An 18,128-nucleotide genomic window follows, 5' to 3' on the forward strand; every position below is an offset into this window, starting at 1 on the left:
AAAAATTACTTGTACTCTAAGAAATTTTGATTTTGGTATAAAACATTTTCAAAAAAAGTTATCCACTAAATAAGTTACAGTTGAACAGAGAAGTTCCGTTTAAATATAAGTTTTTATTTCTATATGGCACTCTTTGAGTAGTATTTAATAATGCCAAAAATTATATTTTGAATAAGTGAAATTTCTGAAGAAAACAGAAGACATGATATGCCAGTATACCAGTAGTAAGTCATTCTGTATAATCAATTGTAATATTACTACATGTTGTATATTTAAACATATTTAAAATATTTTAGTCAATTTTTTTTGGAAGGGGGAGATTTTAGGATGTTATGTGTTTAATCTCCTCAAGCCTTTTCCATCTATTTGCTCCATTTTATTGCACCAACATATTGATAATATGTTATAGTCGTCACAGCGATATTAATAATATGATAAAGTCGTTACAGCGATATTAATAATATATTAATTTCCCATGTTCTTGTACGTAGTTGCCAACGACATTAATTTTTAAATAGTAAAAAAACGATAGACATTTATTGAACAGCTTCAACATACGCGATGTTGATCAATAATCAAATTATAAAAAAAACCTTTATTTCAATTATTAAAATTAACGATCATTATTAGTATATCAATTAGGTATACATTGTATTATATTAAAATATACACAACTGTATAATAAAATTGTCGGCAAGACGATAAATGTTATTAAAAGTTACATAGTATGTTTTACTATTTTGTAACCGAAGACTTCAGTTTCAAAGATAATTTTATTTATCATCAATTTTATAACTTATTTTATGAACCGAATTCGAGTGTTCAACATTGTCCGATCTGACGAGTTTTTAGCCGTCGCTTTATATCATTATAGGTGAATTATTATTATACAGAAATTTTGATTAAATATCGTTTATCCGTTTGCATACCACAAATGCATAATATCTTCAAAATTTAAATGCAAATATTCCGTGTCGTCCTGTAATGTTGAGCATTAGTTTTCTGCAATCGTGCTTATTTTTACGACTACGCTAGATATAATATATTGCTTTGAGAACTATAATAGTACTGATAATATTTAAGGAATGTTACTTATTTTCTATTAATATTTATTATTTTCTTTAAAACCTATTTTTATTTAATTAATATTATTTGGTAGGTACTACTTTTATAAACGTTTATGGATGAACGCAAATCATAATCAAACTATCATTAGCGTTTTTTTTATTATTTCATTTTTTGTACACGTTTTAATATTATCTGTGAATATTTCAGTCTTTTATGCTGCATATTTGCATCCGTCATATTACATATACCTAAATAACTAATACATTTTTTATTGCATTTTATCCGCGGTATACTTATTATTTATTAGTTATTACCTACATTATACTCGTGGTGCTTATACAATTTGTCTTTTGTACCCAGAAGAGTATGCAAGATACAACATATTGGCATGTAATATGCATATATTATAACGTATTATAAAATATAATATATAAGCAATAAAATGTAATATATAATATAGAGTAAACTGCATACAATATGTGTGTTCACCATACTGGTATAGGTACTTATGATTTTCACCATGTTATTCACAGTCATTAAAATTTATATTTATATCGAAACCACCATCCAGCTTACGGTTATTCTGATGGTAAGTTGGTAAGATGATCAAACGAGTATAGGTATACAATAATAATTTATTTTCGTTAATTATTAATTAGTAATTATGCATCATCGTTAATAGTGATTGCCGATGGTTGTAAATATATTATGTAATATATTTCATGTACTTACTGTTGCGTGTCGCATAATCGTCGATTTATGTGAATTTATAAAAAATTGTATTTGTATTTTATTAATCATTTGAAAATCATTTAAACTGCCATTAGGTCTTTACTTATATTATATGCATGCGTGGTTCGACGAAGAAAAGTATAGGTAACCGCCAAACCATAAAAATAATATTTTTTTACCAACAAATCTGTGTGTACTGCACAGTGTACAGGTATAGGCGGTATAACGTATATAGTGTATAGTATACGGTATTACGGTACACTGTGTACTATAATATTATCATACTCATTATGGCGAATAAACACTTCTCAAGAAAACATGACGTATAGTTATGATTGTGATCAAAGTAATAATGTGGGTATAGTCTTGTTTGAAACACGGAGTACTAACACCTCAGTAAGTTGACGGTTCACTTTGTCCTTAACTGCGGATATACAAATATTATTATTACGTGTTTTTTTTTGTGATCGCGTTTTTATTTTTATTTTTTTTTTTTGTCGACAGACCTGAAACTGGAAGTTCATATTTGTATTCGTGACCCGGGTCATTTCGTTAAATAGGTATACGTATTACCTATATATTATTCATATTGATCTGTTTGTTCGGCGTTGGATATTATGTATAAAGTATTAAAGTATAAAATAGGACTTACGTGAATGTATTTAGAGTACTTGGAATTTTATCGCATCCTCTTACTAATTTGATATTAATTTGATTTTTGTATAGGATCAAACTGTTTTTCAGCTTAAATATAATACATGTACCTGCAGTTTGAATGGAAATGGATTTCAATACAAAAATTCAACGAATAGATTAAAGAATCGCGTGTCAGATGTTAATTTTAGTATCATCAGAACAAGGCGATAATGATTAGATAACATATTATTTTTAGTCGAAAGAAAAAAAAATATTATTAAGTTATATGATATTTACATATATTATTTATTATTATTGTATAGGTAAGACGTAATTTACCTACACATTAAATTCTTTAAGACATTTTTATAAATCGAACGGTTTTTTTTTGTTTTCTTTTTGCGTTACAAATAAATGATGATAACATTTGATTTGATAACAGATATTTATTTATATTCTTCTGAGTTATTCACTATTATCTATTTATGCACTTCTAAGGTCTTATATCAAACGTAATAATAAATATTATTTTTATAAGATAGGTATCATCATTCATTTTTATAAAACGATTACAAAAAATAATGTATAAAATGTATTATTAACAAAAAAAACAAATAACAACATCAAAGTTTAAAGTGACATAAATGAATGTCATCTTTTACAAAATGATTAGTAGTGTTTTTTTCTGTTATAATAAGTATATTATACCTCTAAATAAAAAATTAAAAACAATTTTACATTGAAAAAATAAATGTTTTTTAATTTATAAATATACTAACCCAAATAATCTAACCCATTGATTAATTAACAAACAATTATGTAATTTGTAGTTTAAGTTAAAAAATGTTACCTGAGATAACCAAAAAAAAGGACTATAAGATGAGTGTCAAGTTATTGAATTTATTCTTAATATAATATATTATATATATACCTATTAAATTATTTTAAATAATAAATATATTGCATTATACAATTTGTTATACGTATATTTGATTAATTTTCAAATACTATTAAGGTAGTTGTTGGATTTTCTGGTATAAATAAGTACACATAATATATTTTTTTATTCTTTGTATACCTATATCTACAATTTAACTATCTGACTAAATGAATAAATGAATAATAAGTAATAACTAATTAAAAAATTGCAATTACGTTTTCTCTAAATGATATCTTATAAATTATAGTTATGAGATATTTCCCATACAATTTCATAGTGGAATTATATGGTTTATTACATTTAGCCTAACTATACCTTTAGCAAAAAAACTTGATGCAACAGATGTTATGTTCATTTATATATTGGTATGATTGATTGCTTAGGGATCTTAGAAAAATTGTTTTGGAAGATACCTGTTGTAAATAATAGTATTTCTTTCCCATTCTATACACATTCTTGTTGTATAAAGTATACATTAAATGACCCATTAATTCAAATATTGTGGTCATACAATAATATTTAAAATTTCAATTTTAGTTTTGACTTACTAGAAATATTGAAATACTATTTATTTATTGATTATTGATGTTCACATTATTATTACTATTTAATTATATTTTTAATATTGTATTAATCTTAAATATTTAGTCAACGTAATATTTATTAATTATCTGTATTTTCAACCTTTGTGAAATTTTGTTTTCTAAATAAATAAATAAATAATATTTTTATTAGTTATAAGTACTGTGCAGAAATAAATATGAAAATAAACAAATGTTTTAAAACTAATATCATAGTTCATTTTTTTACGCATATATGTTTACAAGTATATAAACATGGTTTATTTTTTGGATATTGAATACTAAATGACAAAAAAATAGTAATATGATTTTTTTTAATTTTGATTATTTTAATTTTAACTGATAATTAAGTAAGAATATAATATTAGAAGTTATAATAATTAATAAATATGTACTATTCATTACATTTATTAATTAAATATATATTTTTTTTTAAGCTATAAGTCTATAACATTGATAAATAACAAATAGTATAGGATGAATATTGAATACATCTTATAATTGAGATCCCTTTAGGATCCTATAACAATCTGAAGCCAGGCTAGTCCGGTGTATATCGATTACCAATGGTTGACCTCTTAAACATGGTGTGTATGTTTTCAAAAGTGCTATAAATATATAATTAAATTACTAAAATATTAATGGTAACCCCCAAATGGTACATTAAACGAATTTAAATTTAAATTTTTAGTAACTTTTTACCACCACTATTGATTACATTAATTCTCCATTTGATATATTTTTAAAATATTTTGATTTAAAATGTTCACGACTTTTTGATTTATTAGAAATTATTAAGTTAAAGTTAATAATAAATGTTCTTTTATTTTTATTTGTGCTTGGATTAATATATTTTGTATATGATGTATTATTGTATTACTTAAGTATTTTGTAAAGTAAATAAGTGGGCCTACGAATAAATATAACACTATTGAGCGGAGCTGTACATTTTTGGATGGAAATCCGGCATTTTCTCATCGTGCATTTTTTAACTTTTAATTTACTTAAATGTTATACCTATATAATATCGGATCTAAAGGAAATTGTACGTACATTGTATATTACGTGCGCAACCATGCTTTACTAAAACTTTCATAAAATAATCCGATAACCATGTAATTTAAAATTTTGTTTAAGCATGCTAGTGAAATTATACTAACAAATTGTAGGTTGTAAATTATATTATTTTATCTAGCTTTAAGCATTATAATTTGAAATATTTTAATAATTATGATAAAATTTACTTTGTAAATTGTAAAATTATGATATACCTACAATATATACTATGATATTATGATGGTCACTTCAATTCGTATTTGATGCAAAAAATACCTGCTACAATAAATAAACTTTGAGCTAAACATTTAAACATATTAATTTTTAATTCAATTAAGATAGTTTATATAAATATTTCATTCAAAAATATATTATGACATAACATAACAATCACGATATTTAAAAAAAAAATATAGAAAAACAAAATAAATAAATATTTAAATTTCCGTTTGAAGTTGTTTCTGGAACAAAGCTTGTAAATATTTAGTAAGTTGCATGATAAGAATATTATATACCTAGTAAATAAATTAACCCCAAAAAATTTGTATAAAAATAAAAAATAGGAACTGTTTACTGTCTTATGAGTAACGATTGACATTAGAACAACATTGGCAATATACAAACAATTATTTGTTCAATGTTTTTTTTTTTTTTTTTTTACCAAGTTAAACATATGGTGTTTTGAATATCCAAAATTATTCATTCATTACAACGTAAATGTACCACAACCTCGACTAGTTATCAGTACACCGTGTTTCACCCTCTCTTTGGATAAATTATAGTTGTAACAATACCACCACCAGGTGCAACGTTATAATAGCATCATTGGGTCATTGCACTATTCAAATACTGACAACTAAATTTACAGATCAGCATTGTATAGTTTCTCTAAAGTAGTTTTTTTTTTACATTATTTGATTAGTTTATGCTAAGTATTGCTAAGTAGATCATCTATTTCAAAAATGCCATGTCATAGTTAATAAGCAAAGCAACACAGTACGGACATTGTATTTTTTTTTACTTCTTTGGTAATAAAGTAGGCAATTATAAATTTATTCCATAAACTATATTTAACCTTTACAATATACCAATTAATACGTATATATGCAATATGCATATATATTATATACGTCTAAAATGTTTATAAAAGTTTTAACATTTGTTTAGTGGTTCATATTAAAACTTTTTATAGGCATAAAACAAAATCAGTAAAATTATAATTTATTATATTATATAATAATAAAAGTTATTCATAGACAATTTTGTTGTTAAATAAAATAAAGGATATAAATAAATACTTTTTTAAAAACATTTTAACGAAAATTAGTTGCATTAAATTTAAAAAGAGAAATAAAAAATAAAATCCCCAGGTGTTAGATAATACTTTATTTGCTTCGCTAACCTTGCGTGTATTAGTGATTGCTGAAAAATGTTTAAATAAGGAAAAAAAAAAAAAATAAATAAATAATAAAAAGTGTGCGTGTTGCGAGTACATACACATGGGTGAAGTGTAACTTCTTTTAGTTAATAACAAAAATAATCGCGGTATTTGGAATTTGAATACTGATAAACGAAATTGATAAAAGTGTCGAAATATGTTTACGACATTCATCGTACTATAATGAATAATAAGAAAAATAATTAATATTATCATTACTTCTTTGTAAGGCCCTTACAGACACTACCGTGGTTATGTTAAGTTAGTTTGATTGAATACACCCGAAAATAATTTACTGCTATCATGAGTCATGACAACGTTTATCTTGTTTTAATTATTTTGTGACGCGAGAAATTTGTCGGAAAAGTGTATTACGACGGTTGCCGGTATATTAGTTGGGAAAACCCTCAGTAAAGAAGTTTCACTTCATCTACCTACATTATTGTAAAAGTATACATCAAATAAATACAATTAATCAATTTTATAAAACAGCAAAAATGTATAATCAACTGTATACAAAATTTAATTTTAATTTAATTTTAGACGTTTAACATAATGGCCAATCCATTTATCCAAAATATAATTTTTATTAAACAGAATATATTATATTTTAAAGTTGTTTAGTTAAACATTTAACATTTTGTAAAAATAAAATAATCAAGTTATTCATGATTTTATTTATACAACATATTATACATTAAACCTGTATACATTTCTATAACTCAGTATAACATATTTTAATTTTTTTTTTATCAATATATTAGCTTTTATTATATGATACTTAAACATAATAATTACACAGAATAATAATGAATTATGTTGTACTACATTATTATCACTGAACATTAATAATAGTAATATTAGCATTTTCTAAAATACAGAAAAATAGAGCAAAGTTTATCTTATAATTACGTATATATGGGTGTTGGTGTACTCTTTCAATTTGCCAATAACTTTTCCTAACTTACCGTGTAAACAACAACAAATAACAAAAATATTCTTACAACTATAACAAATAACTTACATTTCTGATATAAAAAAGTTTTTACATTTGGCTTTTATTCACTCCTTTATTTTAAGCAGAAGTCACATATTCCAACATGACAAAAAAGTAAATAGAAAAGTGAAAAGTCCACATACACATATTTTACTCATCGCTCCATCCAGTATCTAAACTTCTAAACTTTAAAGCAATATTTAAATGGTTCCAGGCCAAAATATGTCTAAAAAGAATATTTTCTTAAGAAACATCTTTAGGATGTTTAGCATGATTCATCTTATAGTCTATCTGTAGAGCACGTCTTGTAATTGTAAAAAAATATTTTAGATAATAAAAATTGGCCATTGTAATATTGTAATTATTTTTGTCGCAAACATTATACACGCGAAAATTATTTCAGGTCTTATTATAAAATTTGATATAATAATTTATAGTTTATACCGAATTAATTATTATATTGTTAGAAAATTAACTAAAAATAATGATAATAATACAGTATTAAGATATTTTTTTCACAGATACTTTGACTGGAAATATCTTGATCAGCCACAATTAACACGGAGAAGACATAGACCAAAAATATGAAATAGTACAGAATTTATTTTAATTCCACGTCAACGATATTTTTAACTCGTTTTAATAAAATTATTACCGTACGGCACGTGTACGTTATTGTGTATAAAGCCCGAGAGAACATATAGAGATATATATGTAGACTCTACAAATTATTAAAATGAAATATTATCCATTTGATTAGTTTATTAACTAATTTTGTTTGCACATATAATTAATTTTAGATATAGATATTAGATGTAGGACTTTTACTTAATATATGATTGATTAACTTAAAATGTTGTACTATTTTAAGTTTTCTCCCGTTTTATTTTGTACTTTTATTCTGGAAAATGTTTCTGAAATGTTAAGGACGGTATTTCATAAACATTCTAGAGTGAACTGGATAAATGCTTATTTTGTTAATAAACATTTTAATAGTCATAAATGCATTCTGATTCATTTGTTATTAATTTAATTTAATTTAGTAAATGTAGTACAGTATCTAACAGTTTAATATATTATGATGATAATATTAATAAACTGTTTTTGTAAAATAGGTTTGTGTTATTTTTTATTAACTTCTAGGGCATACATTTTATATATTTCTCACACACTAATAAACTAAAAACAATTTTAAAAACAATATTTTCAAGAAAAAGTTTCGTTTTTTTTTTTTTTTTACTATACCGTATGAACGTTTAATATAGATTATGACTGAATATAAATAAATAAAATACATAGTTCTGTTAATTTCTATGTTTCTTGTTTTACACTAAAACCCCCGTAAATAATTTTTGACTGATTTGTATGAATATTAATTTTGCTGATTTTACCAACCGAGTCGGTCGAGTTTCAAGGACAGACATCCTTTCTTAAACCACCTCCCAGGGTCTAACTTACTGACGTGCAGACCCTGGCGTATTGTTGCAATCAATATGCATTTTGCTTTATTATTTTATAATGAAGTATTGAAGTTACTACATGAATAGAAAAAAAATGGGATAAACAATTTGGCTTAACGCTAAAAATAAGACCTCCGAAAGTCTTCGATATTTTTGAGATAATATTTTCCCGTTCGAAAAAAGTTGTTTGTTTCATGTACTGATTTATAATAATTATTTCACTGCAAATTGCAATACGCCAATACGACATTGGTCACAATTATTCATCGGAACTCAAAGATCGTTACGAACAAATTATTGTTTTATCTACTTAACTCGTGTCACTTGAATCGATGTTAAGTCGTTCATTGATATTATAACATAAATAGTTATTGGAAAATTTAGATTGTTCAAAGCTAATTGTAATTAAAAATATTAGTTTTATTCATTTAAAATGTGTACCTACTGTTAAATGCTTGTGTTAGATACATCTATTTTGGGATTTTTATTTATTTACTATTCATAATTATTCATTATTTTAAGACTCATTGTAAATTTAGTTCCAGACGTATATTGGTGATTGAACAGCGACAATATATTAAAAAAAAAATGATACAGTAAAACTTTTTAAAGTTATTTTCTTCACAAACTTTAGTTTGTAATTTTACTTATCGCTAAAAATATTATAATGTATATATAATATTATCAAGGCGCAAGGGTGAATTTCATTCTTCAATACTTCTCAATAAGAAAGCTCCAGTTTTTTTATGATTTTTTTATTCAATACCCGCTAGTGTTTGGTAAGAGTAAATTGATGATGATCACTTACAAGTTACAGCGATAGAATATTATATTTTATAGAAATTCCAAATGTATAACATATCGTAAGACTGCAGGTATATGGCATACAATTATAATTTTTCAAAATATGAATAATGAATAATGTATTTTAATTTACCGACCATAGTTTAATTAATTTTCTGAATTTTATAATTATACATTTAATGACTTATTCAAATCAAAAGTTAATTAAACATTTTATTATCAATTAAAAAATAACCGGTAGGAAAAATAAATTATTGTAAATTCATAGGTACCTATATCTATATTAGTTATAGATGGCTATAGTATTATGCAGATTCAATGAAATACATTTATAGTCTAACAATAAAATATAAAAATGTAACCCATAATATTATTTTTCACGATAGATTCTTTATTATTTCGTATACTTATTTATGATTTTTAAACGCTGACTTTTTCATTTTTATAGCATTTAAAACATTTTTAACCAAACTTCGATGTATGTGAGCGGTTATATATCATAAGTAAATGATTGTATTAAAACAGTTGCAATGGCATGATTTTCCTGTAAAAATCGCTTATTCACCGTATTATAGGCACTTAATACAACAATAGACATAAAATATGATATCATAGGTAATATTTAATACTTTTTTATAGCAATCTTAAGGTACCTATATCGTGTGTTTATAATAATATTATATATCTTATTAATTATACTCATTTTAATACATTTATGTCGATACGAAAACGGGTGCATTATTTATATTATAACGCGCGTAATGTATAAATGCAATATGTGCGTATATGTATAGTAGTCTAATGATATTATAGGTTAGGCAATACTTATAATATAATATGATGGAGTGGTCGAGTTAAACAGCCTTTTTCTGATTTTCTTACTCGTGAGTGTAATAAAGTTTTAATTTTTTAGCAGGTATCAGGTTTAATATCATAAACTTTGTAATACATATATAATATATATATAAAATCATATACACTTTAATTTGAACTTTCAAAAACTCAACCATCGTTGTATACATAGACATGATGCATTAAATTATCATGAAAACGTTCAAAATTATTTTTAATAATTGTTTTTCTAACGCACTCTGGCACACATTACAGCTACATAGGGCTAACGAAATGGACAGTTGTTTTATATCAAGATATCAACAATGTGACGATAAGTTGAGTTAACATTCAATATTTTATTCTATAATATATAGAGCAGGGGTGGCCAGCGAGAGAGACTCGCGAGCCATCAAATATATTGATAAATATAAAAGAGCCAAAATGTAAAAAAAAAAAGGTCATATATAAATATACATAAATTCATATAACATTTTTTTTTTGTGTAAAAATGTTACGATAAGATGCGAGAGTCTATGACGCGAGCCGCGGTTTGGCCACCACTGATATAGAGGTAAGTGTGGTGTCTGTTATTTGTGTATAAGGTTTTTTTTAAAGCATCACTCCTTTTGCCCATTAGCGTATAAAAGTTTTTTGTTGTAGCAGTGATCTCATCAGACATGTCAAGGAAATACCGCATGTGATATGGCACGTGTTTGCTTATTACATTATTATCACTTAAAATTGATTTCAGAAAGTTTAATAGCATTAAGTGTGTACTTTCGCTAAAAGTGTTAACGTAAAATTGTTTCCCCTGATAAATATATTATTTGATGCCACGTCGTGTCGAGTTACTAAAAAATATATAATATGACTTTAATTTGGTAAAATGTTAAGTTACATTTATCAAATTACTCCACTTATGACGTAATTGACAGATATAATAACCATACTCGGCCACTTGGGGGCCAAATATATTATAGAATAATTAACTGATTACATGTTGAATAGAAATAGATCAATAGATCATGATGTTTAAGAAAAAGGGTTTAATTCCATTTTTGGTTTATTTATAAGAGTTATAGTTAAACTTCCGTTGCGTCTATTTATGACACTGTCATGCCATGACCATGTGAATAACAGTTATAATATAATTTGAAAGCAAAAATGTGAATTTGTGATAAGGATCAAGAAAAAAAATCAAGTTTAAAATAAGTTTTTGTTTTCCTTGAAAAATAACAATTCGGACATGAACCTTTTCTTAGAAACACCATTTTATTAATAATTTACTCGAATATTTTTTTTATATTAATAATTTTTTAATGTGAAACATTTTAAGTTTAACTGTCTTATGGTAAATTTAGTGTTTGAGTACCGGGGATATTTAATTGAAAAAAATGGACCAACCTTAATATTATGAGTATTCTTGGATAGGTTTTAATGTTATAGTCTATTATAATCTATAAAATAGAAAAAATTACCCACTATTAAAAAAATATAAATAAAAAGATTTTAAAAATTACTCAAAATATTCTTTAAATTGTATAATTAATTAGCGGGCTAAAAACTATTTATTTAATATTTATATATTTAACTTTTAAAAAGGCATTCTACTTCTGACAATGAAATTAAAATTACATAGGTTGTCTAAAACTATCTAAAAAAATGTTTAACACAGAAACAATGAACAGTCTAATTTTCTCAGAAAATTAATGAATTAGTGTAGCAAGTAAATAATGTTCGGGTTTTTTCTATAGTTTTAGGAATTTTATTAAAAACCTCTTGGAGATTGAAAAAAAATCCAGCTATGTTAAATTCTCAATTCATAGAAATGCTGAGTGCGATTTTTTGAAGAAAAAAAACATCACTGAATAAATATTTAAGAACAACTTCACTTTGAATCTAAAATTAAAATATAAATAAAAAATCGTACCATCACACAAAATACAACTATATGTTCAATAAAAATAACCAAAATATATTTAAATAAAATATCTATAATCACTGAACATTTATGCTGAATGTAACCTTAATGTGTACATAACGATTTTAGAATTTAGGTCTTATTTTAGTATAGTAAAAATATAGATTTTATTCAAGTATTTTATTTTTATTGTGTATTAAGAATTATACTCAGAGACCATATATCTTCCTTTGTTACTTTTTCAAAATATCTGTATTCTGTATACTTCTAAAAAGTGAAAACCTCTTATTTTCTTTGGCGTGTGCTATGTCAAATATATGTTTTGACCTTTGAGTGACAGTTTCTTTGAGGAAATCGTATAAAAAGAGGTTAGTTTTCACCACTGTGAAAAAATATCGTTGTGTGTATATAGTATATAGTTAAGTGAAATGTTTTTCTATAGATGTCACAAATGCACGATGATTTTTTTCTAATATATTTTCACAATTCCACGTGTATATAACATGGTTATAAATTACTTCGAAGTTCTAACTATATATTGAAATAAAATTGTCTAATGTCTTCATGCACTTAATATATTAAGTGTAGATGCATTCGTATTTCGATAGTTAAATGATCTTCGACTGACAGTATAATTGTAAACATATACGAAGGAGAAAAAAATGAGATATCGTGAAACGTCAAATTAACAATTTAATTATAATTTACAACGATATTCTTGAATAGAATTATTAACAAAATGTAATATAATTTATCGAAGATAATTGCAGTTATCTTCATACCTTATTTTTCATAATTTATAGCTACTTAAATATATATATATATATATTCAAAGTCTAAGCCATAAAATTGTAATATTAAATATGAAAAAGGTAATGTACAATAACCGTTGTGCGAGCGGGTTGAATGCAATAAATAAATCTTGACGTTCAAAAAATGGTTTCAAGAAGTGCAAATATATATACCGTACAATTTTAGAACTTTTTTTATTTTATTTACTTAAAAAGTTTTTAAGTTAAGTATTTATTTCCAAAATAAAACCACTGAGATTTATATTTTAAGTAAGATAATATAAGACAATAATTTGTTACAACCAAATTTTGAAAAATACCTATGGATTGTTTATATTACGTAAAACATTTTAATTTCACTTTTATAAAATGAAAACTATTAATTTTATATGTAGCGCTGCCAGAGAGTAAATAGATAAATAATTTGATTGCCTACTTAAAATGTAAAAACAAAAATACTTATAAAGTATGTAAATTTGATGTTTTAAAATAGTAGATGGTTGTATCTTCGTCTACGTATAATATGTAGCTCACTACTACCGTTTTTACACGATCTGTATTGGAAGTAGGCTTTACTGTTTATTATGTATGAATATATTGTTATATCGATCAGAAGTTAATCTAATACTGAGTCTGAACTATGTACAGAATATAGAGCTAATATATTATGTATATATATATATATACTATAGGTATATCATGTATTATGTAAAATAATAAAAATATTGAAAAACAATAAAAACAGGAAAAATAATAAATACAAATATATCATAGTAACAATTGGTAATATATAAATAATATTCTTAGAATTTATTGATCTGAAAGTCGTAAAATTTGACTCGATTAAGGTTTTCTAACATCGTTATTATTGGGCGGAGAAAAAAAACCATTAATCATTTGAAATATATATAATTAAACAATAGTCAATGTGATGCACACAAACACAAACATGATATTATTATACTAGTAAACTTATTTTTAAGGATATTGCGAATATCCACAAGTATATTATATAAATGACATATATTATGTATAAATATTTTTACACATTAATATATTAAATTATTTGAATAATCAATCGTGCTATTTAAGACATCTAAATATGATGAAATTGTTAAGAATAAATATTTAAACATGTACATAAAAAACTGTTCGTATTTTATACGACATTAACTGTAATATATTATCTGCCATATGCATGTTTATTATCTGTACCTACATATCGTTGTACAATGCATGGCCACACACAGTAAATACATTGATAAATTGTGAACTAACTGAAACAAACACCTTATACAGTATATAATTAAACGAACAATGTGTAATGGATTCTAAGAACAATTAACACACTCGGATATTAATCGCGTGTTAATATACCAATCCGCAGTATCACTATATATCACCAGCAACACAGATTGCCGTATGATATATGTTATCGAAATATGGTTATATACGCTTTTTATTTTAATCGATAAGTTAAAGTATTTAAATACTTAATATTATATTATATATAATTTAAATTTATTAAATATGATAAGTGTTTAATTTATTATTTAATGAATAAAAATGTATTATTATTTTTTTAAATTTTATTATCTGATTAAATAAAAAGAACAACAACACAACTAGGAATAATTAAATGTTTAGAAATTTAGTTGCCGGAGGTTTCCGATTTCTGCTGAACATCTATTGATGACGGCTGAAAGAATTACAGAGCTGAATTTAAAACACTAAAATAAAAATAAAAAAAAACAGTGGTCGGTAATTGTATTACTAATAGAGGTTTGTTCGGCAAACAGACAATAATTAATATATATGAATATATAAATAAGTAATCAAATTTTTGTCCACACGGACAGTTGAAATTGATTTATTTATTGCATAATTCATTTTCATCTAAATATTTATACTATGAATATATTATAAAATAATAGATTCTTTACCTATAGTTATAATATACTATTATATATTATTCAATTTATCATAACGTTACTATAATTAAATTAAATTAATATTGATTTATTGAGAAAGTCATGAAATTTATTCTTCCATCGTTGTATAATATAATTTCGATAAAACTTCAACCTATTCAATACATATTATATTTATTTAAATTTAATTTCTTTTCATTTAAGTACACACTTATTGGATGTACCTAATAATATTTTTATTCCCTACTTATTTTCTTTATTTTTGACGTTTATATTAAAATAAATATACCTACTTCTAATTTTATAAATCATAAATATGTAAGCATACAATTATAAGTAGTTCATATTACTATAATATAATATAATATATAATAATATATATATGATATATATCATTTAAATTATTTTAACAAAATTTAATAATTGTTCTGAAAACTAAAATATACATTAAAAAAATGTGACTATAACTTAGATAGTTTTTAACTACGGTAAAAAACGTTTTAAAAGGATCTTTGCATTAATTTTTCAAGCCTTCTTACTAAAATAATGATCATAAATTAAGTTGTTATTTTAAATACCTATAAATATAAAAAAAAGATTCAAAACATTTTGAAAATTGTGTTATGTCTAAAATATGTAAATATTAATGTTTGGTGAAAATTTTAAGTCTATGTGATTATTCATTTTTTAATTACAGAATCTAAAAACCCGGAAAGTCGCTCTGCTATGTGGGTAGGTAACAAATGTGCCTTGACATTAAGTATTTCACAGTAATCCTATTTTGAATCCAAGCATCCAAGCGTTAAATTCAAATTCAAATATATATAATTTATGTATACGGAAAACGATTATGAGCAGAGACGATCATCTGTCAGTATATTTTTAAAATATTTTACATTTTACATTTTTCTATTACTTAATGAGAATGAGACTATAGATTTTTCTAATATTTTGAATATATCATTATGTTTCGTTAATAATAAAATAGGTACGTACTTTCGATAAGTTTCAAGTTTCTACGAATAATATTTTTTCAATTGCAGCAAAATAATTAATATTGTTATTTTTCGTTCGAGTATCCAATTTCATAAAAATTTGAACTCAAATGTCTATATAAAAGGTTGTGCCTGTGTATTTTTGATATTTTTAAATTGCTATTAATAAGACTTACAAAGTATTTCAATTATCTAGTTTTTTGATAAAATTGTTGTCAATATTTAAAGGAGTAAATTAAAATACTCGTATAGTCGTATTTAAAAAATTAACATGACCTGGTATATATAATATAAAATAAACAGTTAATAAATAATAACAATTGAATAATAGGTAGTCGCTCTTGTTCTGTGACACGATCTCAGCATTCTCAGCAAGGCCTTAGCTAAAGCCATACTTATTGACTTCTCGTTCTGTTGTCTCTATACTAGCGTATATAGCTATCACCACTATTTGACGTATTTATGAATCACATGTACATATAGTGGATTATATTTTAGCGTACCTGTATTTTACATTACATTTAAGTTAACTAATACTTTATACATTTTGTATGGTAAATAACTATTAGGTTGGTAGGTAGACATATTATTAATAGTATTTTTTATACCATAATTATTACATTTTACAAAATAATATAATATATCCTATTGGTAATTGAAAAATGATTATCCACACAATTTAAGCTTTCCAGTCTATTTGTCTGTGCATCATCGCTAAAGCCGATAGGCTCGTAACAAACAAACTTCTCCACAATGACCTACAAATCAAAATCATCCCAGGAACGGCTATCATACAATATTACAAGAAGTTTCACAGCAAACTTCAGACAAACACCGACTGCCTCATCTCGCAACTAGTTTCGAAGACACTCCCGGACAATCCGATAAGATGACTCAAACGCAACTGGTGTCCTAATTAACTTTTAAGATAGATTGTCTGATACTTAATAATGTATGGTTATCATGTAATTATTGTGGAAGGCAACTCGACAGCGAAACTTCCTTCAAAACATTCGCTGTAATTCATACCGTTACCAAATTCACTTAGTGTCCTCGTCGTACCTATAGATAGTAAGTATTCGATAAACGCAAAAAAAAAATGAAACAAAAATTATTTTTCAAGTTTGCAATATACATAATATGGCGTTTAATTAAAAATTAAAAAATAAACAGTGTTTTCCGTTACGGTCATTAAAAAGCCGAATCAAATGTTTTTTTGAGACACTATACACAATGTCACAACGAACAAGTGAACAACAATATAATATGATAACCATAAGATTAAAGGGGGTTAATTCCGGATCTAAGATCCGGTAAATTTTCGTCCACACCGATGTGCCCGAAGAACACCGTTTTGAGTGAACGATTTATCGCATATGTCACACGGAGAGTACGGTTTCTTGCTCGTGTGCACATGTCGGTGTACCGTCAAACGCTGCTTTGGTTGAATGACTTATCGTGTATATTCAGACATATCTCAAGACTACGGTTTCTCGCCCCTGTGCGTCCGCCAGTGTATAGTCAGATTGCTTTTATTGGAGAATTGTGTAATGCAAACATCACACCGGAATTGTCTCTCGCACACAGTATATGCGTTATTATTAGTTATTCGTGCCAATGCTTTTAATTACAAATCGATGAAACGCCGCCGCAGTAGAGTGTATATTCGTTTGTCCTGCTAAAATAATAGGTATATCGATTGATATATCAATAACGAATGACTTATTTTTCTATAGTATAATTTTCGTAAGTCACAAACATTTATAATTAAATGTACAAAAAAAAAAATGTCATATTATGTATTTATTTTTCGCATACTGTATTTGCGGCAGGCGAGAAATATTTATGAGGAACCATGAAATAAATGTTTAAGTCTTAGTTATAAAAATTTCAACTTTTGTGGATTTTTAATTGAAAAATAATTTATTAGTCTATAATTTTGTC

The sequence above is a fragment of the Rhopalosiphum padi genome, chromosome 3 (assembly GCF_020882245.1).
Source record: "Rhopalosiphum padi isolate XX-2018 chromosome 3, ASM2088224v1, whole genome shotgun sequence".
NCBI lineage: Eukaryota > Metazoa > Arthropoda > Insecta > Hemiptera > Aphididae > Rhopalosiphum > Rhopalosiphum padi.